Raw genomic sequence first — 27,267 nt, forward strand, 5'->3', positions numbered from 1 at the left:
TTCAGAATTCTGATGAATTAATAAATGCTACCATGCATCTCTATTGTGAGTTCATTGGACTATATTGAAATTTGGACAGATTTTTGATAGAGGTAATGGACAAATTTCAGCGTTAGTTCAGGCGCATAGAGATAATAGGGAAAAATTGGCAGGAGTTACAGCGAAAAAATTATTCCAAATTTGGACATGTGAACCTTAGTATGAGGGAGCGTGCACAGTGGAGGGAAGTACCAAAAATGGTCCAGGGTCACCGCAAGTTGTATCAATCACATCAAATTCACCCTTGCGTTTACTTCGTTAACGCAATTTAGCTTCAACGAAATTCAGTAGTGCAGGTCAGTGGAACAATAATGAGTCGCAGGGGAATAATGAGTCAGAGCTGCCAGGATTCTCTATTGGTTAGTGGGCGTAGAGAACGCAACTAAAATATGGCTGATAGGATTTCAGAATAGAGAATTTAAGTCGTAGATTATTATGACTGAGTAGATTCAGAATGGCAGAGAGAGGCCAAAAATGGCGCTGGAGAAATGACAGGTTGCAGTTGAAATTTAGCTGAGAAAATATTCCTGAAATAATCTGCACATAAGGGCCATAAAAAAAATGGCTCAAAATAATTATGCAGGGCAGGAATACGCCTGTAAACTTGTAACAGAGGCTTTGTATACGTTATAAAATAGAGGAGGCAGTTTGGACATGTGGTATGCGGAGGAGTATGTGTGGTTTGATGATGATACAAGGACTGTGGTGAAGAGGGAATCTATTCTTCCATTTCCTGGGCAGCGTACATCATAAACAAATGTTGAGGTGCCATTTTGGGGACTGATAATTGCATATCTACTAATTTGTCTTAGCTGACATTTAATTATCAGGTTCTATCTTCCAATTTGCTCGTTGTTTAGTTATTTTTTTGTTCGAGTTGTCCTTTGTGGGCAGATTTTATCACTGTCAAAGAGTCAAATCTCCTTAATAATTAGCTGCATATACATCTGAAGCAGGGTTGAGTATTCTCTAATCTCTTAGAGGTTTTCCTGAAACTTTGCATAGTTGGAAGGCTCTTGAAGTTTAGAAGTTTACCTTTTTTCCAGTGATATGAAAGAATGCATAAAATAACTAAATACCTTAACATGTTCATAACAAAATTATCTTTGATTCACCAGAAATTGATTCCCTTAATGCTCATCACACATGATGTGAGGACTGCAGTTTTATTGTTTCCAAAGAAACATTGTTGCTTTTTTCAAATCACTTCACTAACTAAGGAAGCCAATCCAATCATTCATGCATTGTATTTCAGGGGTAGTACGAAACGAATTTGCCAACATATTGAAGAGAAAATGTCGGTGTCCATTAATTTTCTCTTCGTGTTATGAGAAAATGTCAGTGTCCATTAATTTCTTCTTCGTGTTATGACTATTAGGAATACCTAAATGATAATGAATTTTGCTAACGAGGATAACCACTTGAACTTCCTTTGTCTTATGTAAAAAATTCAAAATTCACCATGCAAAATGTAGAGGAAGTTTGAGTGCGGAGGGACATCTTCATTCCGCATAATGAAATTTCTCCATACTTTGCACAGTTGGAGTTGCAATGTGGATGTGGGGGAAAAATTTGCAAAGCAACTTAGTGAACTTAAATAATTGGGCTCAAGAACAACATTGGCATTTTTCATCAATTAAAAAAATTTATGTTGCATAAGGAATCTGCACAATAGAGCTTGTTGATAAGTGACAACAATGTAAATGATTAGTTATTTGGGTAAATCTGTTTTTACTAACAGTCAGTTTTATAACCAAAGGAAGTTATGTAACGAAGTAGCCCATGTAAATTGGTGATTTCTCGAGAGGCTAGTAATGTGGAGAATCAGTCTTGATTAATAAGATTTCCAATCCCTTGCCCCATGGAGGTTTCCTTGACATAATGTCAAGGTTTTACCACGTAAATTTTGTGTTAGTTTATATGTAATTTTTTAATTTCTTTCTTTTTTTGTATATTAACAACTCCAAAACCAACAATTAGTAGTAGAGCATGTGTAAAGGTCGAAAGAAAGAGTGTGTGTTGAGTCTGGAAAGTTCGTCGAGCGTCAACCTGTGGTGTTTTTTTTGATGTGTGGAAATAGAGTCGTAACCTTGGCTATTTTGTGCAACCCATAATCCTTAATTGGTATCAACTCGCAATTTGAGGAGTCTATTTTCAGAAGAAACTATTGTCATAAGCCACCATTGATTTTTAGTATTTATGTTCAGGTTCTTTACAAGAATGGATAAGAGGGTTCAGTTGGAAAAGATAAGTTTTTTGAAGTATTGACGTTGTTTGAAGTCCGTTGAAATTCATGAAGAGACTATAGCTCTAACTGAAGAATGATGCTGAGAAAGGAAAAGTCGCGTCTCTGCAGAGGGAAAGGGTAGTGATTGAACATTGTCGAAGCAATAAAGGATCCTGCCAGACGTTTAATGTTCAGCGTGGTCGTTGAAGAGGTAGCCATCTTATTGAATAGATAGTCGTGTGAAATTATAGAGCCGCTAGAAGAGAGACAAAAGGTTGATTAAGGGATCAGAGCCTCCAGAAAGACAAAGTCATGACCACTTGGGTAATTTTTATTTTATTTTTTAACAGCAAAACTTTGGAATTCTATTGGGCATTGGTGAATTTGTTGAAAGAAAAACGGAATAGGGTTTGAAGTTTTGTGAAAATTTAGGATTTTTTTTTGGGAAATCTCACGAATTATTTTTAAATTTGTTGAATGAAAAATGGAGTAGGGTTTAAAGAATTGTATGAAGAAGCTTGAATAGGATTGAAAGAAAAAAAGAAGAAGAAGGGAAACCATAATTTTTTTTAAAGAAACCCTAGTCGAAAGAAGGAAACCCTAGTAGAAGGATTTGTAGGAAGAAATGAAAAAAATGATGAATGCTAAGTTTGAGGTGGAGAAGTTTACCTGCAAGAACAATTTTTCTTTATGGAAACTGAAAGTTAGGGATTTGCTGGTGCAACAAGCGTCGCACACAACGTTAAATGGGGTGAAGAAGAAACCTGCTGGCATGAAAAATTTGGATTGGGAGGGCTTGGATGTCCTAGCTCTCAGTACGATTAGGTTATGCTTGGCAGATGAAGTTCTCTTCAATATTGTTGAAGAAACCTTAGTAGCAGGTTTATGGGGAAAATTGGAAATGTTGTATATGACCAAATCTTTAACCAACATAATTTATCTAAAAAGGAAATTGTACAGTGTTCGGATGAAGGAGGGTACAAAAATTGCAGAACATTTAGATGTTTTTAATACACTTATTTGTCAATTGTCAGATATGGAAGTTAAATTTCAGGAAGAAGACAAAGCTATCACCTTGTTGTGTTCTCTAACTTGATTCATGGGACCACTTTGTAACTTCTATCAGTTTGAGCACAACTGAATATTTGGAATTTGATTTAGTTGTGGGAGCTTTGTTATTTGAATAAGTTGGGAGGAAGTCCAATATTGAAACCTCTACACCAGAAGCCATGGTAGTCAAAGTCTGATCAAAGGAAAGAGGGGAGAAAGCAAGGAGTTCTTCTAGATCAAAATCAAAGGGAAATAAGTGTAAAGCCAAATGATTATACTGCAACAAAATTGGACACCTCAAGAAATACTGTTGGAAATGAAAGGAGTTTGAAAACCAAAAGAAAGACGCAAATAAATTTGATTCAAGTATGATTGATGAAGTTTTATTTGCTGAGTTAGGTATGGTAGATAAATATTTACCTATTTGCAATGTCTCTCAGAACTATGAAAATTGGTTGTTAGACTCTAGTGCTTCTCATCACGAGTTCGCACAGAAATTGATTTACTACATATGAAACTGTGAATGGTAGTTCTGTGTTTATGAAAAATAATGTATCTTGTCAAACTATTGGGATGGGAAATATTAGAATTAAAATGTATGATGATACAACTAGAACATTAATTGATGTTAGACATGTACCTAAATTGAGAAAAAAATTGATTTCTTTGGGAGTGTTGGACTCAGAAGGTTATAATTTTTTAGGTCATAATGGAGTGATGAAATTTTCAAAAGGAACTCTGGTTGTTATGAAAGTTGAGAAGATCAAAAACCTTTACAGACTCAAAGGAAGTACTAAGGTAAGTGAGGAAACGATTGTATTTGAGAAAGCAGAAGAAGGTACTCGCCTATGGAATCAACGACTAGGTCATATGAGCGAGAAGGGTCTTCAGGTACCGATGAATCGCAAGTTTCTCCCTGAGTTGAAATCCTTGAGGTTGGATTTTGGTAAAAATTGTGTGTATGGAAAACAATGTAAACAAAAATTTAAAACTTGAAGTCATAATAGTAAAGAAATTTTGGACTATATTCAATCTGATCTTTGGGGACCATCTCCTACTATAGCTTATGGAGGTGAATTATACTTCTTAAAATTTATTGATGATTTCTCCAAGAAAGTATGGGTCTGTATGTTGAAAAGAAAAGCTGATGTATTTAATGTTTTTAAGCAATTTAACATTATGGTGGAAAAGAAAACAAGCAAATCAATTAAATGTTTAAGAATTGACAATGTCGTTGAATTTACTTCCCTAGAATTTGAATAATACTGTAAGGATGAAGGGATTGTTAGACATAAAACTATTGCTTATACTCCTGTTGAGGCTTCGAAAATAGTTGCAACAACATTGGGGATAACCACCCCGTACGGACCTTAAAACATCTCCTTTTTCGTTTGGGACAGTGGCTCCAACTGGTTCAATTAGGTCCAGTTACCTTCTCCCAACCACTATTAGCTTTAAATATGTCTTTAATTGCTAATAGCTAGGGCCATCAGGTCAATTCTTCAAGATGATCAATCAATAAGAATGATCCTTAATTTGTTTTTGTGGAACAACCAAACTAATCTAAAGTTTTGCCTCAAAAGAGGACTTCTAGGAATGTAGAATTAATCTAAATGAAAACTAATTCTAAAATTTAAGAAAAAGGAACTAAATCCTAATCCTATATGAATTAGGCAGATAAAGATCTAACCCAACTCAGAGAAAGATATTTAAATAATTGGGATTTAAATATGTTTGGCTTATAATGAATGTCAAGCTAACAAAGTAGTTCAATTAACTGACAATATGAATAGCAAAACACATTCTATTCAGAGGCCTCTTAACTGAAATATTCAACCAATAACATTTAGGAAGTGGTTCACAAAATGATATTGATTTTTAAATCAATAGTTCAAATAATTAAACAAGAATATGAGGAAATAGTTAAGACCATATCAGTGTTTGTTAAATAGGTATTAAAAGACAAATTCCTAAGTAAATAGTTACTCAGAAATTAGAATTCAACACATAAGGCCAAAGATAAATAATAACATTGATTGAGACAAATTACTCATACTGCCAATAGTGCACAAATATGAATAAAATGACACATTCCCGCCATTATAAAATGAAACTAGTATTTAAAACAATAGTATTAAAAATACCAATTTATTGTATGCATTTCTCTGACTCTCGTCTCCAACAATATTTTACAATGCTTGAAATTCTACTTTTAAAACTAGAGTTGCAATAGTACAAACTCTGCCCATCAAAGCATAATTCAGAGTGCAAAAGAAAAATCCTAAATAATCCTTCAGATCCAAATTTTCTCCTCTAACCTAAAACTCTAAATCCTCTATATAATAGTGCCTTCAAGAATTCGTGAATCGCAGAGAAGAGGATCCTACCCAGTGTTCCTATTAAGTTAGACCTCGAGAGTACAATAGCGCGAGCTCCCTTGGATTTCTCTCTAATATTTACGGTCATTTTTCAATGCCAACAACCTGTTTAAATAACCGCTATTGAAAACAACTTTTTCTTCAAGTGTTAAGGGACTTGAACAATTCATTTCAATCACATATCTGAAAAACAGATTTTTCATCATAATCTCTTGATCTTGTTGTTTTGTTAAATCGGCCTTATTGCTTGATTGAATTCTCTGGGTATTTGTCAGTTTATCTAAACTGAACTGCCACTTATCAACATATTTGTTCTCCTCTGTCATGAATCTGAACACGAAAAACAGGAATTGATAAGCTAAAAATAAATGAGACTGATAAGCGAGTTTCAATTGAAACAAATGACATTTGCAGAAAATAAGGCTTAAAACTTGGAGCATAACTATCGCAATCGTAAACACCATGGAGGAGAAACATGAATAAGCCTTTAATTTTATTTAAAATATTGAAATTACAACAGAGCATATGGAAGAGGGATATAGTAAGGCCTGTGGCTGTTTAATTAAATCGCAATCGCAACAACATATAAAAGCGTAATAATTGCAATCGCAATCAAATCATAATTTTCTATGTAACGTTATGAACCATGCCTTTTTATTTTTTGCGATTGCGATATGTGGGGTGACATCATGTTGATTTCATGATATGTCATGGTGGGTGACATGGCAGATGAAGTGGCGATTATGTGGCAGATGACGTGGAGTATGACGTCATGGATGACGCGGCAAAGATGGCTCTTAATTGCAAATCGCAAATCACTTTTAGCAAAGGGTTATGGTATGGCGAATGTTATGGAACTTGCAATTACAATGGACGTGGGGAGGCTTTATGAAATGATATTAAATATGCAGTTGGTCCAGATTATATCGCAATCCGCAATTCTGTGAAGGCAAAAGAACGGACGCAGGACTTATGGAATTGCAATTGCTGAAAATGCGAAATGTTATTCATATGTGTTTAAATGCTGCGTCGGGTCCGAAACATTTTCGCAACACAAAACTTATGGAACTTGCAATGTGATGGACATGGGACGAATTATGTAATGGAGTTAATAATCCTATCGGGTCCGGGTTTCATCGCTAATCACAATTCGACATTTCAGAGTGGGGTCAGATTTATCGCAATTAGCATTGGAGGGATTGTGGAAGCGATATCGCAATTGGTGTTTTTAGCGGAGGGATGATGAAGTTGAAAACCTTTGCAATTTGCGAGGGGTGATTAATGATATGCGATATATCGCAATCAGATAGTGAAGCAGGGTAGTAAAGGGGTGATTCTGTGATATGTGTGATTGCGCAAATTGCAATTGCAAATGAGCTGTGCAGCGAGGTATGAGCTGATTCTTTTTGCAGTTTGCGATGCGATATAGTGACATTACCTTGTGGGACCCGACAACCTTGGATTCATGTGTTTTATGCATCATTTATTTGTTAAAAATATTTAGGACTTCGACCCATTTCCTTTGTATTTATGTGCTTTGACGTTAAAATTTAACTTCTGGTTGCAAAGGTTGGGTTTTGGCTTCAGGGGTGATTCTTTTTCATGGATTTTGCAATTTTGGCCTAAAAAGGGGCGATTCTTGGTATGAAAGGGGCTATCTAAAAAAATGTTTTATTGAAGACAATTAAAATATTTTTAATTTTTTTATGTTTTAAAATTTATTAAGGGTCTCCATTTTCATAAAATTAATTTCATAGGAAATTTATAAAATAGAAAAATGGGGGTTGTTGAATAGCACAATAATTCGCGATTCACTGGAAGAGCCAGGTATCTGTGATGAATGAAAATGAATTTTAAAAAATTAAGTAAAAATAATTTAGGAAGGGGAAACTACTTTTTGAAACATTAGATAAAGAAAATTACTCTGATCATAAAAACTCATTACATTGCAATTTGTTAAAAACCTCTCATGAATGAAAATACATATTTATCCATATCAGTCATTAATCAGTTATAAAGGTAAAGTAGGGGGACTTTTACAACTTAGCTTTTTGATGTACTCATTTGTCACAGGTAGAGCCTTTTAACCATTAATGATTCAGTATCCCATCCAATTATGAGCGGAAAAGTTAGAGGTAATTTCATTATCTCTCTCTCTCTCTCTATACACACACACACACACACACACACACACACACACACACACACATATATATATATAAACAATAAAGGCTAGTGTCCTGGTTTGGTGGCTAAATAATGACAATGCCGTTCACTGGTAGTAATGAAACTGAACAAGTTGGCTCATGATGACATGCCTTGTCTTACAATTGAAACAATCATAAGTCATTAACCTGATTTGGTGTTCAGTATCGGTAATGTCAGTTTTATTATTTCCTTATGATCATGGTAAGCAGGTTCATGATGAAACCTATTATCTTTTAGATTTATGATATTTTTTTGAATTACGCTCTAAAAATTACATTTAATGGATGGGGAGAATCATTGTTTTGGATGAAAAATTAGAGTTAAAGTTGCTTAGTTGTAAGACAATGTTTACTTTTTAAAGATAATCTTTCTTAACTGATATTAGAGTAAAAAATATCTTATAATTTTGAGGTTTAGAAGATTTTACAGTTTAATAGAAAAGATTTTCAGAGTTCTTTAATTTTTTTATTATCTAATTTTCAATTTTCATAACCACTTCTTGAAAAATTCCTACTTTCAAATTGAAAAATCATAAAATGGTTTTCAAGATATGTTGATGAAAGGCCAAGAGTATGTCATTTAATATTATTATCTAAAAGAAAAAATAAATGTCAAATGATAACCAAATTCTCAAGATATAGACATTCACAAGTATGATGATAAAACCACTCAAAACCAAATCTAAAAGGAAAACTTTACAAAATTATTTATATGAATTTCTTAACAATAGAGGAAAAAGATAATGAAGAAAACATTCCTTCTTATGTCGAAATCTAGATAAATTGAATTTTCAAAGTTAAAATCATTTAGTAATAATTTAGTTTGAATGAGAAAATTTGTTATTTATTTATCTTTTTCAAAAGTAGAACTTGTAAAAAGCGTTTTAACCATTTTTTAATCAGAGTAATGCTTTTGAAAGAAAAAGATTAAGGTTTAAAACTTCCCTATTTTAGCTGATTCGATGAAAATCATTACTGCTTCTTTGAGCTCGTAATTTGATTTGGTGAAGGTGTGAAAATGCTTGTGAAGAGATGCAAAAGAGAGTTACATATCAACAAAAAATAAGAAAACAAAACTAAATCTAAAAGGTAAAGAAATGAATGAAAGTGAGTATATGAGACTTACCATTGAAGAATTTCATTTAATCTTACTGGAAAGATATGACTTTCTCCAATGCAAGGCAATTAACTCAAAATCATTATTTATTAAATCTTATCTAAACTAATCTACTCCTAATTATAACATAATGAAGGACACATGACTATGTATAATCATACTTGTAATGCAATCATTCTCTCATTTTATTACCTACTTGGATGTACAAGTCAAACGCTAGTAACTAGATAATGAACATAATCAAAATGAAACAAAATCTATTTTTTACATCTAATGTAAAATTATGTACAAAAATAAGTTTATTTACAATTAACTTGTTAGTAAACCATTTTTTTGGAAAGCTTGCTCTAAACAAATATCAATGAGATCATCAAAGAATGGATGTATATTTGTTAGAGAATGAAAACTTTCCAAATGAGATGATCGAAAAACATGTTGTGAAGGAAGAACACTTTCAAGATTTAAATTTGATTGATGATGAAATGATTGGAATGAATTTCTGAATGTCAAATTAAATTGGAAATGAAATAGTTTTTTGAAATTCAGGATTATGAGAAACGAATTCATCATTTTCATTTAATAAATGTCAATGATATTCAATATTGAGAGATTTAACATGCTTGCAAAAATAAAATAAAATAAAAAGATGGAAAAACAATTAAATTGTTATGAAAGCTAAAATTATAAAATATTTTTACAAGACAATTCTAGAACCTATCATGGATTTCAGTCAATGAATTGCCACTAAAAGGATATTCCCTGAAAAATTAAAAAATGTGGATATCTAAAAGAGGATCAAAATGAAATACATTAGAAAATCACAAAATTATCTCATCAAAATTTTCAAAACTAAGATTGTGTTCAGGAGACAAAATTAAAGCATGTGAATCCTCACGAAATAAATCAATTTTCAAAATTGGCGCAGTTTGTACAAGATGTGATTCTTTGTCATCATCGTCATGATAATCGTCATAAATTATCTTCTTCTTATGAAAAGAAAATCACTAATCTGAAATAACAAAATCAGAAAATACAAAAGAAGAGGATTTTGCAATTAAAGGATTATCATTCAAATGATTGTTAGATGTAGAATTTTCAGAACAAGAACTAGGAAAATTATCAACTAAAAGATTAGTGTGATCATCATTAACTATACTATGATTTGAAAAGACATCAGGATAAAGAAAATAATGTATGTCAGAATATAATGACGGCTGAAACGATTCATCTATACAACTTGTTGTATAATAATCCTGTTTTAACGACATTCTTTCAATTGCAGTTACATGTTCTGAATTTTTTAAAGTCACCTTCAAAGAAGATAAACTGATGTGTTCATTATTCTAGTATTGTTGTAGATTGGATTTTATTGGATCTATTGATTGATCACATGTGTTAATAAAATTTGTTTCATTTGCATCTTCAAAGAGAAAATGAGAATTGATTTTTTCTAAAGAAGAACATTGTAATTCAATTACAGTTTCTAGTTCGGGTTCCATAAAACCGTTTAGTGATTCAAGACTAGTTAATGAATTAGATGTGTCTTGTTCTTCATTAATTGTTTCATTATTTTCAATATGGGAAGAAACAAGAGAAGTGAAACGTTCAATTAAATCTTCAACTGAAGGGATATCATCTAAATAAAATGTATAATAAAACGACCAAAATATATTATAAAAATAATCTAAAGATTCATTATCATACATGTAAAGATTTTCTAATTCTAAACACAAACTATTGTAACTGTAATTTTGATGTGCTTTGAGAAATACCTGGCAAAAATGTTTCCATGAAGGAATCGACTTCTCGGGAAGCACCAAGAACCATTTGTAGATCCGTCCTCTGAATGTGAGTGAAAAGCCTGCAGATTTCATTATCAGCGATTATATTAAAATATTTACATCTATTAACAAAACCAACAATATGATTTAATGCAAAAATATTGCTTTCGCCATCGAAATTTAACTGTGACAAGGACTCGATCTGCTTCTCGGGCATGCCTCGTGTAGGCTTAGGCGAACTGAATGCATGACCAAGTGTAGGAATGCATATGGGAGCCATTCTTAGTTGAAAAATTATATAAAAAAATTTAAACAAATAACTAATTCAAGGCCCTTTTTCTAGTGCCAAAAGTGTTGAGGCCTCGAAAATCGTTGCAACAACATTGGGGATAACCACCCGGTCCATACATTAAAACAAATCCTTTTTCGTTTGGGATAGCGGCTCCAACTGGTTCAATTAGGTCCAGTTACCTTCTCCCAACCACTATTAGCTTTAAATATGTCTTTAATCGCTAATAGCTAGGGCCATCAGATCAATTCTTTGAGCTGATCAAGCAAGAAGAATGATCCTTAAGTTTTTTTTGTGGAACAACGAAACCAATCTAAAGGTTTGCCTCAAAAGAGGACTTCTAGGAATGTAGAATTAATCTAAATGCAAACTAATTCTAAAATGTAAGAAAAATGAACTAAATCCTAATCCCATCTCAATTAGGCAGATAAATATCTAACCCAACTAAGAGAAAGATATTTAAATAATTGGGATTTAAATATGTTTGGCTTATAATGAATATCAAGCTAACAAAGTAGTTCAATTAACTGACATTATGAATACCAAAACACATTCTATTTAGAGGCCTCTTAACTGAAATGATCAACCAATAACATTGAGGAAGTAGTTCACAAAATGATATTGATTGTTAAATCAATAATTTGAATAATTAAACAAGAATATGAGGAAATAGTTCACAACATATCATTATTTGTTAAATCGGTATTAAAAGACAGATTCTTGAGTAAATAGTTACTCAGAAATCAGAATTCAACACATAAGAGCAGACATAAATAATAACATATGATTGAGACCAATTACTCATACCAATAATAGTGCACAAATATGAATAAAATGACACATTCCTGCCATTATAAAATTAAACTAGTATTTAAAACAATAGTATTAAAAATACCAAGTTGTTGAATGCATTTCTTTGACTCTGGTCTCCAACAGTCTTTTACAATGCTTGAACTTCTTCTTTTAAAACTAGAGCTACAATAGTACAAACTCTGCCCATTAAAACATAATTCAGGGTGCAAAATAAAAAATCCTCAATAATCTTTCAACTACTCTATACAATAGTGCCTTCAAGAATTCATGAATTGCAGAGGAGAGGAGCTTTTCTAGTCTTCCTATTAAGTTAGACCTCGAGAGTACAATAGTGTGAGCTCCCCTCGCTTTCTCTTTAATATTTCCAGTCATTTTTCAATGCCAACAACTGTTTAAATAGCCGCTACTGAAAACAACTTCTTTGCTTCTAGTGTTAAGGGAGTTGAACAATTCATTTCAATCACGTATCTGAAAAATAGAATTTCATCATAATCTCTTGATCTTTCTGTTTTGTCAAATCATCCTTATTGCTTGATCAAATTCTCTGGGTGTTTGTCGGTTTATCTAAATTGAACTGTCACTTATCAACATAGTTGTCCTCCTCTGTTATGAATCTAAACACGGAAAATAGGAATTGATAAGCTAAAAATAAATGAGACTGATAAGCGAGTTTCATTTGAAACAAATGACATTTGCAGAAAATAAGGCTTAAAATTTGGAGCATAACAATTGCAATCGTAAACACTGTGGAGGAGAAACAGGTATAAGCCTTTAAGTTTATTTGAAATATTGCAATTGTAGCAAAGCAGATGGAAGAGGGATGTGGTGGAGTTATATCGCAATCCGTTATCGAAGTAGAGACAAAGGAACGAGTGTGAAGTGGAAAGTGGCATAAGGCATGTGGTTGTTTAATTAAATCACAATCGCAACAAGATATAGAAGTGTAATAATCACAATCACAATCAAATCATAATTTTCTATGTAGCGCTATGAAACATGCCTTTTGAATTTTTGCGATTGCGATATGCGGGGTGATGTCATAATGTATCGTGGCAGGTGACGTGGCATGTGACATGGAAGATGAAGTGGCGATTATGTGGCAGATGACGTGGAAGCTGACATGGAGTATGATGTCACGGATGATATCAAGGATGATGTGGCAGAGATGGCTCTTAATTGCAAATCGCAAATTGCTTTTAGCAAAGGGTTATGGTATGAAGGATGTTGTGGAACTTGCGATTGTGATAGATGTGGGGAGGATTTATGAAATGGTATTAAATATGCGGTCGGGTCCGAGTTCTATCGCAATGCGCAATTTAGCGAAGGAAAAAAAACAGGCGCAAGACTTATGGAACTATGATTGTCGCGGACGTGAAATGTTATTCATATGTGTTTAAATGTGGCATCGGGTCTGGAACCTTTTCGTAGATAGGAATTGGAGAATGGCATATGGCACATAACTTATGGAACTTGCGATACGATGGAAGCGTGACAGATTATGTAATGGAGTTAATAATCCCGTCAGGTTCGGGTTTCATCGCTAATCGCAATTCAGCATTTTGGAGCGGGGTCAGATTTATAGCGATCAGCATTGGAGGGATCGTGGAAGCTATATCACAATATCGCAATTAGTGTTTTTGGCAGAGGGATGACACAGTTGAAAACTTTTGCAATTGCGGGGGGTGATCATTGATATGCGATATATCGCAATCACATAGTGAAGTGGGGTAGTGAAAGGGGCGATTCTATGATATGTGGGATTGCGCAAATTGCAATTGTAAAAGAGTTGTGTGGCAGGGTATGAGATGGTCCTTTTTGCGGTTTGTGATGCGATATAGTGATGTAACCTTATGGGTCCCGATAGCCTTGGATTCATGTGTTTTACACATCATTCCTTTGTTAAAAATATTTAGGACTACGACCCATCTCCTTTGTGTTTCTGCGGTTTGGCCTTAAAATTTAACTTTCGATTGCAGAGGTTGGGTTTGGCTTCAGGGGTGATTCTTTTTCATGGATTTTACAATTTTGGCCTAAAAAGGGTGGTTCTTGGTATGAAAGGGGCTATATTTTTTTTTATTTTTTATTTTTTTTTTTTTTTTTTTTTATTTTATTATTATTCAAGGCAAAGAAATTTATTTATTTATTTTTAAGATATTATTATTTATTTTTAATTTTTTTTATTTTTTTATTTATTTTTTAAGGGTCCCTATTTTAATAAAATAAATATCATAGGAAATTTATAAAATAGAAAAATGGGGGTTGTTGAATAGCACAACAACTAAGAAAAATGGCATTGATGAACGTATGAATTAGACTCTTATGGAAAGAGCTAGGAGCATGATCAACAATGCTAACCTGCAAAAGAAGTTGTGGGTAGAAGCAATAGCTATTGCCTATTATTTAGTTAACAAATCACCTTTAGTTGCCATTAATTGTAAATTTCCTGAAGAAGTTTGGTCGGGTTAGTCTTGTTATTATTCACATTTAAGGATTTTTTGTTGTGATGCCTATGCTCTTATTCCAAAGTATTAGCGTTCAAAAAAGAAAAATGTTATGTCTTTGTTGGGTATGACTATGCGGTGAAATAATATAGGTTGTGGGATCCTTCTTTGTGGAAGATAGTAAGTAATAGAGATGTAACATTTGATGAATCTTCTCTTCTAAAATAAAATGTTGAAAAATTTGAATAGGAATAGGTATCGCCGAATCAACAAATTCAGTTGGAGGCTAAACCTTTTTCCAAAAGTCGAAAGGAAGGAGAGACTTCTGAAGAAAAAGGTGAAGAAGATGCAAAGGAAACTGCTAAAGTTCCATAACCAGTTCAACAACCATTCACTCTAAGAAGGTATATAAGGGAAAGAAAAACACCCAAAAGGTATGAAGATTCTACTTCATCTATTGCATTGATTACTAAGATGGGGAGCCTTCTTGTTATCATGAAGCAGTGGATGATGCAAATAGCGAAAAGTGGAAAAGGGCTATGGAAGAAGAAATGGATTTCTTAGCTAAGAACAAAACCTGGGATCTTGTAGAACTTCCTGAAGGGAGAAGTGTTGTTGGATGCAAGTAGATCTTTAAATTGAAGTGAAATTTTGATGGAAGTATCAAGAGGTATAAGGTGAGACTGGTAGCAAAAGGGTATTCTCAGGTTGAAGGTATTGATTTTCGTGATATTTTTTCGCCAGTTGTACAACTTATTTCTCTTCATATTGTATTGGCACTAACTACATTACTTGACCTCGAGTTAGAACAGTTAGATATTAAAACAACTTTTCTACATGGTGATTTGAATGAAGAGATTTATATGGAACAACCAGAAGGTTTTATACAAGGTCAAAATAGAAGATTAGTTTGCAAGCTCAAGAAATTATTGTATGGCTTGAAGTAGTCTCCCAGGCATTGGTACAAGAAGTTTGACTCCTTCATGGCGAGCCAAAACTTTACTAGAAGTCAGCATGATCATTGTGTATACTTCAAGAGTTTCAATGGAATATTCATTATCTTGGTTTTGTATGTTGACGATATGCTTATTGCAAGAATAAGCATGGAAGAAATCATTAGGTTAAAGGCTCAACTCTCTAAGAAATTTGATATGAAGGATCTTGGAGTGATAAAACATATCTTGGGCATGGAGATACACAAAGACAGGAAAAAAGGAAAGCTATGGTTATCACAACAGAAGTATGTGGAAAGAATATTTGAAAAGTTCAGTATGAACAATGTGAAACTTGTTAATGTTCCATTAGCTTCCTATTTTAAGCTTTCTTTGGTTTTGAGTCCTAGAATTGATGAAGAAAAGAAGTATATGTCTCCTGTACTATATGAAAATTCGATAGGAAACTTAATGTATGTGATGGTCAATACAAGGCCTAACGTTTCACATGCAGCTGGAGTTGTCAGCAGGTCCATGGCAAACCCAGGAGAAGAACATTTGTGAGCAATGAAATGGGTGCTTCGATATTTGAGAGGCACAAGTAACCATTGCACCATCTTTAATGGTAGTGAAGGTTCAATTTGCGAATATGTAGATGTTTATTATGCAAGTGATTTGGACAAGAGGAGATCTACTACAGGACATGTCTTTACTCTTGCAGGTGGAGCAATTAGTTGGATATCAAAGCTTCAAGAAATTGTTGCTTTTTCCACTACCGAAGCAGAGTATATAGCTGCTTCAGATGCAAATAAAGAAGAAATATGGTTAATAGGTCTACTTGATGAGATTGAAAGGATGCAGGAGAAAGTGAATGTGTTCTGTGACAGTTAGAGTGCTATTCATTTGGCTACAAATCCAGCTTATCACAACAAGACCAAGCACATTGATGTCAAGTACCATTTTGTGAGACATGTGATCGATGGCGGAAAAGTAGCTCTCAAGAAGGTCCACATGTAGGAGAATTGTGCAAACATATTCACGAAGCTAGTTTTAGTAAAAAAAAACTGCGATGGTGTTTGGCTTCTCTTGGCTTGCAGAAGAGATGATGAATGGGCATGGACAAGGGATTATGAAATTTTTTGTCAAGGTGGAGATTGTTGAAAAGTGACAACAATGTAAATGATTATTTATTTGGGTAAATCTATTTTTACTATTAGTCAATTTTATAACCAAATGAATTTATGTAACGAAGTAGTCCATATAAATTGGTGATTGTCGGAGAAGCTTGTATTGTGGAGAATCATTCTTGATTAATAAAATTTCCAATCCCTTGCCCTGTGGAGGTTTCCTTGACACACTGTCAAAGTTTTACCAAGTAAATTTTGTATTAATTTGTATGTCATTTTTCAATTTCCTATATTTCTACATTTCTTTCTGTTTGTATGTTAACCAGTGTGAAACCAACAAAGCTTCGCTAATTGTAGAAATTTATAACTCATCTCCATCTTCTGCTCATGATCGGAAAATATTGTATATGAATTCACTATATTCCCCAAATTGCCATTAATCATATAATTTGCAAAATTCTCTTAAATCTCCTTCGTTAACACTTCGCAATCCAAATGCTTGGAAACATAGTCCATAGGCGGAAATACTCATGGTAATTGTCATGATCATAGGCGGAAATACTCATGGTAATTGTGCACTTATACATTCTGTTTTCAATATTTTCTTTTGTTCCAATCATTCAAGTGTGCACTTATACCATTCTATATCATTTGAGAAAAAATGCCTTGTCATAAAAGCAAGATGCATTAGACGTTGAAGATAATCTTTTAACAAAAGAAACTTTGTAATAGCATAATAATAAAAAATAGTCATAACATTGATGTGACCTCCTTGGTGAAATAATGAAGAGAAATTTTCCAAGGCCTAGTGTTCCTCAATTGACCTTTAGTATGTAATGCAATTGATGGCTACATATATCGAAAAGATGCATCATTCTATAATACCTTGTCCAAAAGGACCTCATAACAACCTATACAAATAATGCGAGCTAAGAATGAAAATATCTTTCGTTTGTGTATCTGATCAGTGCCACCATTATAACGAGTTTTATAGTCTTCTAATGATCCATCCGCAACATCAACACCAATGTATTACTTGATCCTTGCTTTATCGCACTTGAATTTGTGCTTTCATCAATCCCTACCAATCAGTCCCATCTCAAATTGTGCATTTGGTTGTTGCTTTATCCACTATTTTTCTCGTGACCTCAAAATCTGTATTAGATAGGAAAATCATCTTGTAGGAAACTTGGAGAATACCAAAGAGATAAGACGAGGAGGAAGTTTATTGTGTGGAGGGACTCCTGATTTTGCATAATAAAGTTCCTCCATATTCCACAAAGTTGGAGCTACAATGCAGATGCGAGGGAAAGACTGGCCAAGAAATTCAGCAAACGAATGGTAAATAGTGCCACCTAGTTTGTACAATATCTTAAGATTTCTTGATGCATCCAATGAATTTTTTATGCAAGAAAATCATCCCTTCATCTATTATGGGCATTTTGTTTGGAAATTGCCATCTAGCATCATTGAATGAAATATGAATGTGTGGGCAATACATGGAAACCAAGGTATAAAGAAAACAACAACATCATCATTGTAATAACAATATGAGTGCAAAATGCATAATTATAAACATTTCTCATCTATTTTTAAACATTCATACAATGTAACGTTAAAACCTCTTGTTTATCATGACACATAACCGAGGAGCAACAACATACAGCTTTCGAAAGTCTGTCAAGGGACTATCCCATTTATGAATTTTTGTATTTCTGTAACCCATGTGATCTTGCCAAATTAGCATCAAAAGGCACTTTGTTTTATTACATATATGATTCAACTCATGTGCTGAGGAAGCTGCAACGTGGGAAATCTGCATTGTTCATGGTTCATAGTAATTCGAAGTTGCAAATTCAACCAGTGGGTAGTTGACATATGTGGTCATGGGTCCTTGAGCTTATCTTGATTCACTGAACAGTCAACAATTAGATAGGGGTAGTTTAAATATTCAACAAATCAGCATTCGAGATAAGGCAAAATCAACAATCAAGATAAGAAAAATAAATGCAAGTTCCATGACCATCTCTCGACCTCTGGATTTTTGGTGTTTGGAATCGATTTGCAGCAGTCCCACCCGTGTTCAAATCTCTGGAGGCATCACCCATACACCTATAGCGTAGGAGGAAACAAGAAAAGTAAATGAAAATCCCATCACCATCTCCGGCCTCTGGGGTTTTGGTGTTTGGAATCGATTTGCAGTAGTCCCACCAGTGTTCTGGATAGATTCAAACATATGATAGAATCAGTAATTGAGATAAGCTCTGGACAGATTCAAACAAATGTACTTCAAAAGTCTACACCCTCTTCTCTCCAGAAATAATAGCAATCACAAGCATTTGAAATCCAAGGGTGCTTCATCATTTGAGAAGAAAAAGTGAAGCAAGGACGAGGTATATTTTCCCTCTCGCTATTTTGCATCGATCACTACTAGAGATTTTTATTTTTTGTTCAGTACGAAACAAGCATAATTTTATATTGATATCAGAATAATAAGATGTACATATGCCATCCAATGTTCATAACATAAGCCTAACTGGCACTGTCGGAATATACAAATCACCCTTGTGATGATAACAATACAAGGGGAGAGGTCCATATATAGCAAGATGAACCTGATAGAAAAAAACAAAATATTCAAGAAAAAATATTTGAATTGGAAGAGATAAAAGGAAACTGTAGATTAAAAGTGCCCCACATCAAAAAATAAAAATATGGTGCAGATATGCACTGATATGTTCTATGGAAAAGAAACTGATAAGAGAACAGATAGAACCGATGCCACATCCGACAGTAAAGCATGCCAACATGAGGATTCTGTAATGATCAAAATGACAACACCATCTACGAGGAGGAAGAGACAGATTTTAGCATGGAATGGTCGAGTCCATCCTCGTAGAGGACACTATTTATGCTGAGTGGTCAAGCATCCATGTACAATACTTGAACAACAGTCTTTCATTAATTCCACAAAAAGCTATATTTCACATTTAATAACCTGCAAAAAACATCAAAAAAAAATTAGAATGCTTGGGGGGGGGGGAATGTATTTAACTGGGCAGGGGAAAATCTTCAATATTTATGTTCTTCTGGTCCATAGTAATAGTTAAGTGCATCTTGCCTAAAGAACCTGTTAAGCCCATATTTGATAGTTCATCTGTTGTCATATTCAGCTCCCTGCGGATATGGTTTATAGTGGAGTTGTTTAGTAAAGCCCATAACTGTTCAATTCTCATCAACCATCCAAGCACTAAGGGATTGGAGATATTAGCAAACCCATTTAAATGTTGTATTATTACGTTAGAGTCACCATGGATGTAGATAAGGGGAATATATAGAAAGTGTATGAACCATAGAAGGCCCCAAAGTGCCATTACCTTAGCTTTAGTGTTTGTGCCCCTACCGCCATCCCAGAAAATGCTATATCTTTGTTCCTTAGAGGTGGCCAACCAGAAGCCACAACCACATACTTGCTGTTGAGAAACACCATCAAAAAACGCCATCAGGAATATATGTTTTACTTTAGTCTTGTTATGGCAAGAAACCATATTACTTGTCTTTTTAGAAGAATATAGAGTTAGAGAGGTGAGAATATTATCCATGACCTTGTGAAAACTCTTAGAATGGTTTTGAAAAATGTAATTATTTCTCAACTTCCATATTTCCCAGAAAAGGATAGGCAGAAGGATTCTCTAGTCATCCTTTTGGCTTCTCCACCAAAGTAGACAGTCTTTAATGAAATCATACACATGAAATAGGAAACCAAGTAGAGAAGAGAGACGTTTCTAGATATGAGTAGTGAGTGGACAAGTGAGAAAAATGTGGTTATTATTTTCATAATCCATCTTACAAATAGGGCAAATGCTAGGCCCATGCCATAACCACTTTTGCAAGTTTTCCCAGGTTATATTTTTGTTATGAAAGACTAGCCAAGTAAAAAGTAAAATTTTGTTGGGAATGTTGGTTTTCTAGAATGCATAAAGAGTATGTTACTCAGTCAGGTTAGAGGCCCTGGAGCAAAGAAAAAAGTATGCATCTGCCACATTAATATTGCCATTTTGCATCTTCCTTGTCCAGATTAACTTGTCCTAGTTTCCATCATGGAATATCCCCAACTGATTCATCCCCACCACAATGCGCAATCATTCTAGATCCCACAGACGAGGCAGACCCAATTCCAAAGCAGACCGCCATATAGGATGTGGACCCCTCCATGAAGCAATTGCTTGACCCCAGAAAAAGATGCCTCTGCTATTAAGGGAAGCGATAAGTTGTTCTGAGATATTGTCCACATCACCATAACCCAGGATACGGTCAGTTCCAATGAGAATGTTGTGTCCCAAGCCAAATTTCCAAGAAAGATGTTGTAGAAGGATCTTGGAAATTTTTTGGAAGCTGAGCTAGATGGTAGATCCATTTTTGGCACCAAGGGATCCTTTATGGAACTAGTAAGTGAAGTCATGGTTCTTGAGATATTTTTTTCTAATGACCAGACTCCAGGTACTGGTATGAAAGATGCCTCTCCAAAGGGATTTTATAAGTAAAGCCTATCCCAAATGGCAAAGGTCTAAAATTCCCCATTCCCCCCAAGACTTTCGGCAGGGTATTCAAATAAATTTTGGCTAGGTGATATTTTTTTTTAATATCACTGCCTCCCCAGATGAAATTAGCCATGACTCAATTTAGGGAGAGGATGGTAGCAACAGGAATATGAAAGAGGTGGGCCTAGTATACCAATAATTGGTTTAGGACAAATTGGGAGAGGATAACGTGCCCACCCAGGGAAAGGTTTCTGTATTCCCATCCAGATTTTTTTTTTTTAAGAATCTATCAACAAACCAGATCTAGTCAACATTTCTGTAATTGCAGGCTTTAATTTAGAAAACTAAATATTTTATGCCTTGATCCATCAATTTGGCCTCTATACCAAATAAATTCTTGATATAGACAATATTTTGCAAGTCACAATTAACATGATACAAGATAGATTTATGTGCATTCATACAAAGACTAGTTGCATTGGCGAATACCGAAGCAAGTGACAATGTGTATTATAATTAAACTCAAGAACATATTTAATTAGTATTATAGGCAAAACAATGTTGAACAACAATCAATTCTCTTACAATTGATTGCAGGCGTCGCCAGATAAACGTACTCTCAGCTGGGATGTTCCTGCTGGATGAAGCGATGGGATTATTTCATTGGCTTCAGAAGTGTGAGGGACGAGTCTATTAGAAATTGTGTTGTCAATTCTAAATAATGATTTTATTTTGAGATCTATTAATTCTTCTGGACATTTGAGATTATATTAAATGCTCCACACCTTAGTACAAAATAGTTCTTTAAAATGGGGATTTTTATGTTGACTGCTAATTTGTCGAATATTAGACAATCATATATAGCCCATATCCATTTAATTATAGAATATTTTATAACTCACCAATGGAAATAAGCTCAGGGTTTTAAAATAGTGTTGAGCTCTGTTGAGCTCCCCACTCCCGACACAATGCTCTTAATATAATGGCTTAATATGGCAAGACAGTGAAATAATCCTTTGCTTTCGATAGCTATGCTAGTTGAATACATTCTTACCCCTATTACTATAACCTCTACTATGTCTCTTTTGCAAACAAGAGCTAATAAAAAAAATTTAAACTTTAAATCATATATTCTACCAACACTTTATAATACAACAATCCCAATTAAATTGCCCCAAAAATATATGCAACATATATTTCTCTCCATAAGTCCATTAATACTTTCCTACCCCTATTAATATAACCTCTAGAAAGTCCCCGTTCCTTTCACAAACAAGAGCTACTAAAAAAATGTAAACTTTAAATCATACATTTTACCTAACACTTTATAATACAACAATCCCAATTAAATTGCCCCAAAATTATATGCAACATATATTGCTCTCCCTAAGTCCATAAGCCCTATTTAAGTCCATAAGCCCTATTTATATTTATAGAGCAAACATAAATGTATGTAACATATATTGGTCTCCATGAACCTCGATTATATTTATGGAACAAACATATATATATATATATATATATATATATATATATATATATATATATATATATATATATATATATATATATATATATGCAACATATTTACTCTCCACGAGCCTTGGTTAGTTGGGAGACATTTTTGGTTAAAGTCCTCACACACTTCTTTATAGACACATTTGGTTTGGAATGGAACACATGTCCATGAAATATTTTGATGGTATTTCATTATCCAAATGGTCAAGAATAAACAATTTGGTCTACAAAATTTATAGCTAATCTTATTTTTAAACTTAAAAGAATTAATTTTACTTTTAATCTTAACATTTTTTTAATTTAATATTAAAAACATATTTTATTATTTTTGTTAAATTAAAGAGCTTATATTACTTTAAAAAGTCAGATTACATTGTTGACAACTAGGCGGCTAGAGGGAAGAAACACATCTCAACCTTTGCCACCAAAAAACTGTTGAAACTAGACCAATACATATAGACTTAGACTTCATACTCTCTACATAAACAACCAAGACATAACACAAAAAAGGCCTCAAGAGAGGCCGAGACCCCCAACCTCAAGCTATAATTCATTGTCACCCAAACAACTAGAGAAGATTGATCAAACTCCAATTTGAAAGTGTCCACAATCCACACAAAACAGTCACTAAAACTACACACTAGGAGATGACCTCCTTTGCCCCAATCTTTGAACCAGTTGTTGCATTCCATTTGTGACCAAAATCCTGAATGACCTTACTACGTCATTGTTATCCACGAATGAGGGAATTGCAAAAAAACTTGATATAGTCAACTAGGAAGACCCAGAGGAATCACACCACCTTTTCTCCTTGCTAATCATCCTCAGAGGAGGAGATGGTGGCCAGAGCCTGAGCACCAGAGCTTGGGGGATCAATTTTTTCTCCACCCTCATAATCATAGGGAATGTGATTTTCCACATGCATCAAGTGGGTAGCTATATTGTCCACACATAAACTTACATTTCTCAACGTTCTTTTCACATCTTCAATGGAGGCAAAAATATTGTATTTTTCAACCTATTTGTCTCTTAACATCAACCCCAAAATTGTCTTAATTTTCCAGTGCAACATAATTGAATTCAGGTACTACTTTCACCTTCCCCTTGTATTACCAGGGTCAGGCACCCATTTATACATGTCCTCTAATAACTTTGAGTCCAAGAGGGAATTCCTCTCTTCCCTAGTTTTGATTTCCAACTCACGAATCTCCTGGCGCATCTCTGGAGGAGTGGCGATGAAATACACCGCCATTGAGTCGTGAGCGAACAACTTGGAACTTTGCTCCCTAGTTGACCTCTTGCTTCTCCCTCTCTGCCTTGGCGACATTGTAGGAACCTAAGAAGGTTCCTCTACTTCTTTATAAGGATTACCTCTACCTGCAAAGGGACAAAGACATTGACATGATTCAACCCTAGCATAACCCAGGAACCACCAAAGAACATCGTCATAGAAACACCACCTGTAGGTATTAACGTCTGACAAAGAATCACCGACTAAAGAGATGGGAAGCTTTGTGTCAATCAAAGACCTAGGCCCCTTAAACATTGAGCGCCCAAAATGAGAGCCTGGAACCCAAATTCTATAATACTCAATAGCCCGAGGAGTAATAATCACACCCCACCTCCAACACATGACAAACCTTGTTCCCCAAAATTCCCTAACCACTCCTAAAATCAAAATATCTAATTCAGCTATACCAACCAAACTCAGACTCAAGGAACACAGCCCCCACAGGGCTACAAGGTTCAAAGAGACCCCTGCCCTTAGAAAACATGAACCATCCTGTAATTGAGACCCAAGGCCCCAATATATTATAACCACATAAGAGTCATACGAACTCGACTACACAAAGGCAACAAGACCAAAAGAAAGACACAAGGCTTACCAATTCCATACGCAGGCTGTAAGACACCAAAGGAAGTCGTCATCTCCCCTCCTATATGAAATTATGCTCGCAAAATACTATTCGATGACCAAGAATTGGAAACACGGGACTCCAGAGCTTCGCTCTAGAACAAGAACTTACTCACTACAAGGTTGATGGAATCCCACAACCACAAAATTCGAGGATTCACCTCCCTCACCAAAGAATTGCCACCAACAAATACTAGTCCATTCCTAAACTGGAAGCACTAATTAACTCCAACTCCACCATCCCTACCTTCACAAATGCCTTCAAATATCATCTCTATCACCTCATAAACACTGCACTAACTAGAGGGTTGCATGCTCTTGCATGTGAAGCGCCAAGTGTATACGCCCTCCATTAAATGCTTCGTTAATACACAAAGAGTGGTGGGAACGATGACCCAAGCCCCTCGTCGCCCATCATAACACCCCCATTAGGGAAACAAATATATTTTATTATTATTATTAATATTATATATATAGTGTTATTTTAAACTTAAAAACACAAATATATTAAAAAATTAAAATATTTACAAACCTCAAACATATTATGTTCTTGAAACTCTTAAATTGTAATATTAAGCAATTTAAATTTTTTAATATTAATATTAAATTTAATATAATATAATATTAAAAAAATTAATATATATTATATTACATTAGATTTAAATATTACTTAAGGTTATGTGAACATCGTGCATTAAAAACCTAATCAATTTAACTAACCAAAACAAACTTAAAATATTAATTTCAATAGCTAGCAAATATATACAAACATACATATGAAGCAAGATATGTACAAAGTTAGCCTTGAGGGTTAGCTCAGTTGGTCAAGTCCCCGTCATTAAAACACCTTTGATATTGAGAAGTCATGGGTTCAATTCTCTTGACACCCTTAGGGCTAGGCTTCGTGGTTGATCTGACATGAGCTGATTCACTTGGGTAGTACAAATATTTCATGGATGTAGCGGTCAACAATCTCTGGGGTCCCTAAAACACATAGGAAAAAAGAGAGGTACAAAATTTTTATTCATGAAATCATGAGGGGAAAAATATATTAATTAAATATTTTTCATCTGTGTTTTTATTGTACAATTGGTTTCTTAATATGACAATGTATTTTTATTGTACAATTGGTTTTTATATAACCATAGGCGACCATAACAATCATGTATAATTAGATGTTTAGTTTAAACCAAATGCATAACTATCTCCATAATAATATCTCCATGAATCCTTCGAGTGATGTGTATCTTTAAGTTCGCTCTTTACTTCTCGTCTTTAATTTTTCAGTAGAGTTTTATGATTGGTTTTAATTTAACAAAATCATCATATTTTTCATGATTCACAAGTAGAAGTTAATTCTTGATACTTCCCCTTAAAGAGTACTTGCAATCTCAATATTCAATCTTCAACTCTCTTTTGAACTGGTCCCATTTTCATCGTTGATGCTCTTTGTCTTCATCTTCTATCTTTTGTAATCTTTGGTCTTCTTCATTCTTCATCCTCAATTTTCTTTTTCAAATTTTCATCTTCTATGTACTAAGCATAAAAATCATGTTTGTTGAAGTCCATATAAAAATGTGACCATCCACTTGAATACATCGGTCATTAGCCATTGTATCTATCAATGCTCTAGGAAACTTTTTCTTTTACATGGTTCATCAACAATTCTCCAATCACAACATTATCACTCCCCTTGTAGCATCATCAATCATTATCATAGGTTTTCTTTGGCTTACCTATAACAACATTCTAAATTTTTATGAATTAAACTCAACCATTACATCCTCAAGTGGTTTTCAGGTTACCACAAACCATCATTTGATTTGCAGTTGACCTTGAACCGTACATTGCATCAAGTGGTTTTGGTTGAACACAAGCCATACATTACAGTGGTTTCAATTGGCCATGGACCTTGTAGCATTTAAATTTCGGGGGTATACTAGTCTCATTAAGACTCACATCAACATTTCACTTCGTTGCTTACAATTTCAAAATTCCATTTTAGGCTAATCTAGTCCTTATACAAACATTGGACCAAAAAACCATTTATTTTCATCATTAAAATACATTATTCGAGAAGGACTAAAAAAATTCTTAAGGATGTTATTTTTCATAGATTCACTACTTTTGCATCTCAATTTTTTCAAACATGAAGTATTATTTATTAGTATTGCTTATTATTTTCTAAATTTCCATTGCATTTCTTTCTTCTTTCACTTTTAGTTATTTCTTCATCTTTGTTTTCATGTGCTTCTCTTCTACTGCATTTTTTTTAATTAATTAATTAATTTTTTTTCTCTCTCTCTCTATTGTTTTCTTCAATATGTCCTCGCCTTTTGCTTCTTTTGTTCATGCCTAGGAATGTATCTTCTTCTTCCTTCTTCCTACATCATCTTTCGTTTATGTTGCTTATCTTCCTTTGTCACTTAGATTTGCTATCACTTCAAAATTTATTACTAATTAAAGTCACTTCTATCTCCAAAAAATTCTTAAATTACCATCGTGATCACATTGACACCCCAAGCCCCTTTTTTATCATCCTGTCTTGTAGGTATTTTCGTCTTGATTCCAATGAGTTATTACACTAAGGTGTTTCTCCAAATATTCAACTTGAAACAACACCTTAAGCATAATTAATTAAAATATGCCCATTAATAACTTTGTTTTACACAAATCATCAAAATGCGGTGGAAAACAGATTGAATTATGTGAAACTGATACTGATGATGAAAAATGGAAAGCAATCCCTATCGCTCCCCCATAAAACTTCTCAAAACCCTATGAGCCCACTAATAATGTGATCCTACTCTTGTGACCTGGATGACATAAGCTCTAGAAATCACATCACGATATAATCTAAAAATTAGGGACATTATAGTCTCTCCTCCCCAA

The sequence above is a fragment of the Pinus tabuliformis genome, chromosome 3_2 (genome assembly GCF_031772625.1).
Source record: "Pinus tabuliformis cultivar Carrire ecotype Pingquan chromosome 3_2, CPIR1, whole genome shotgun sequence".
Classification (NCBI taxonomy): domain Eukaryota; kingdom Viridiplantae; phylum Streptophyta; class Pinopsida; order Pinales; family Pinaceae; genus Pinus; species Pinus tabuliformis.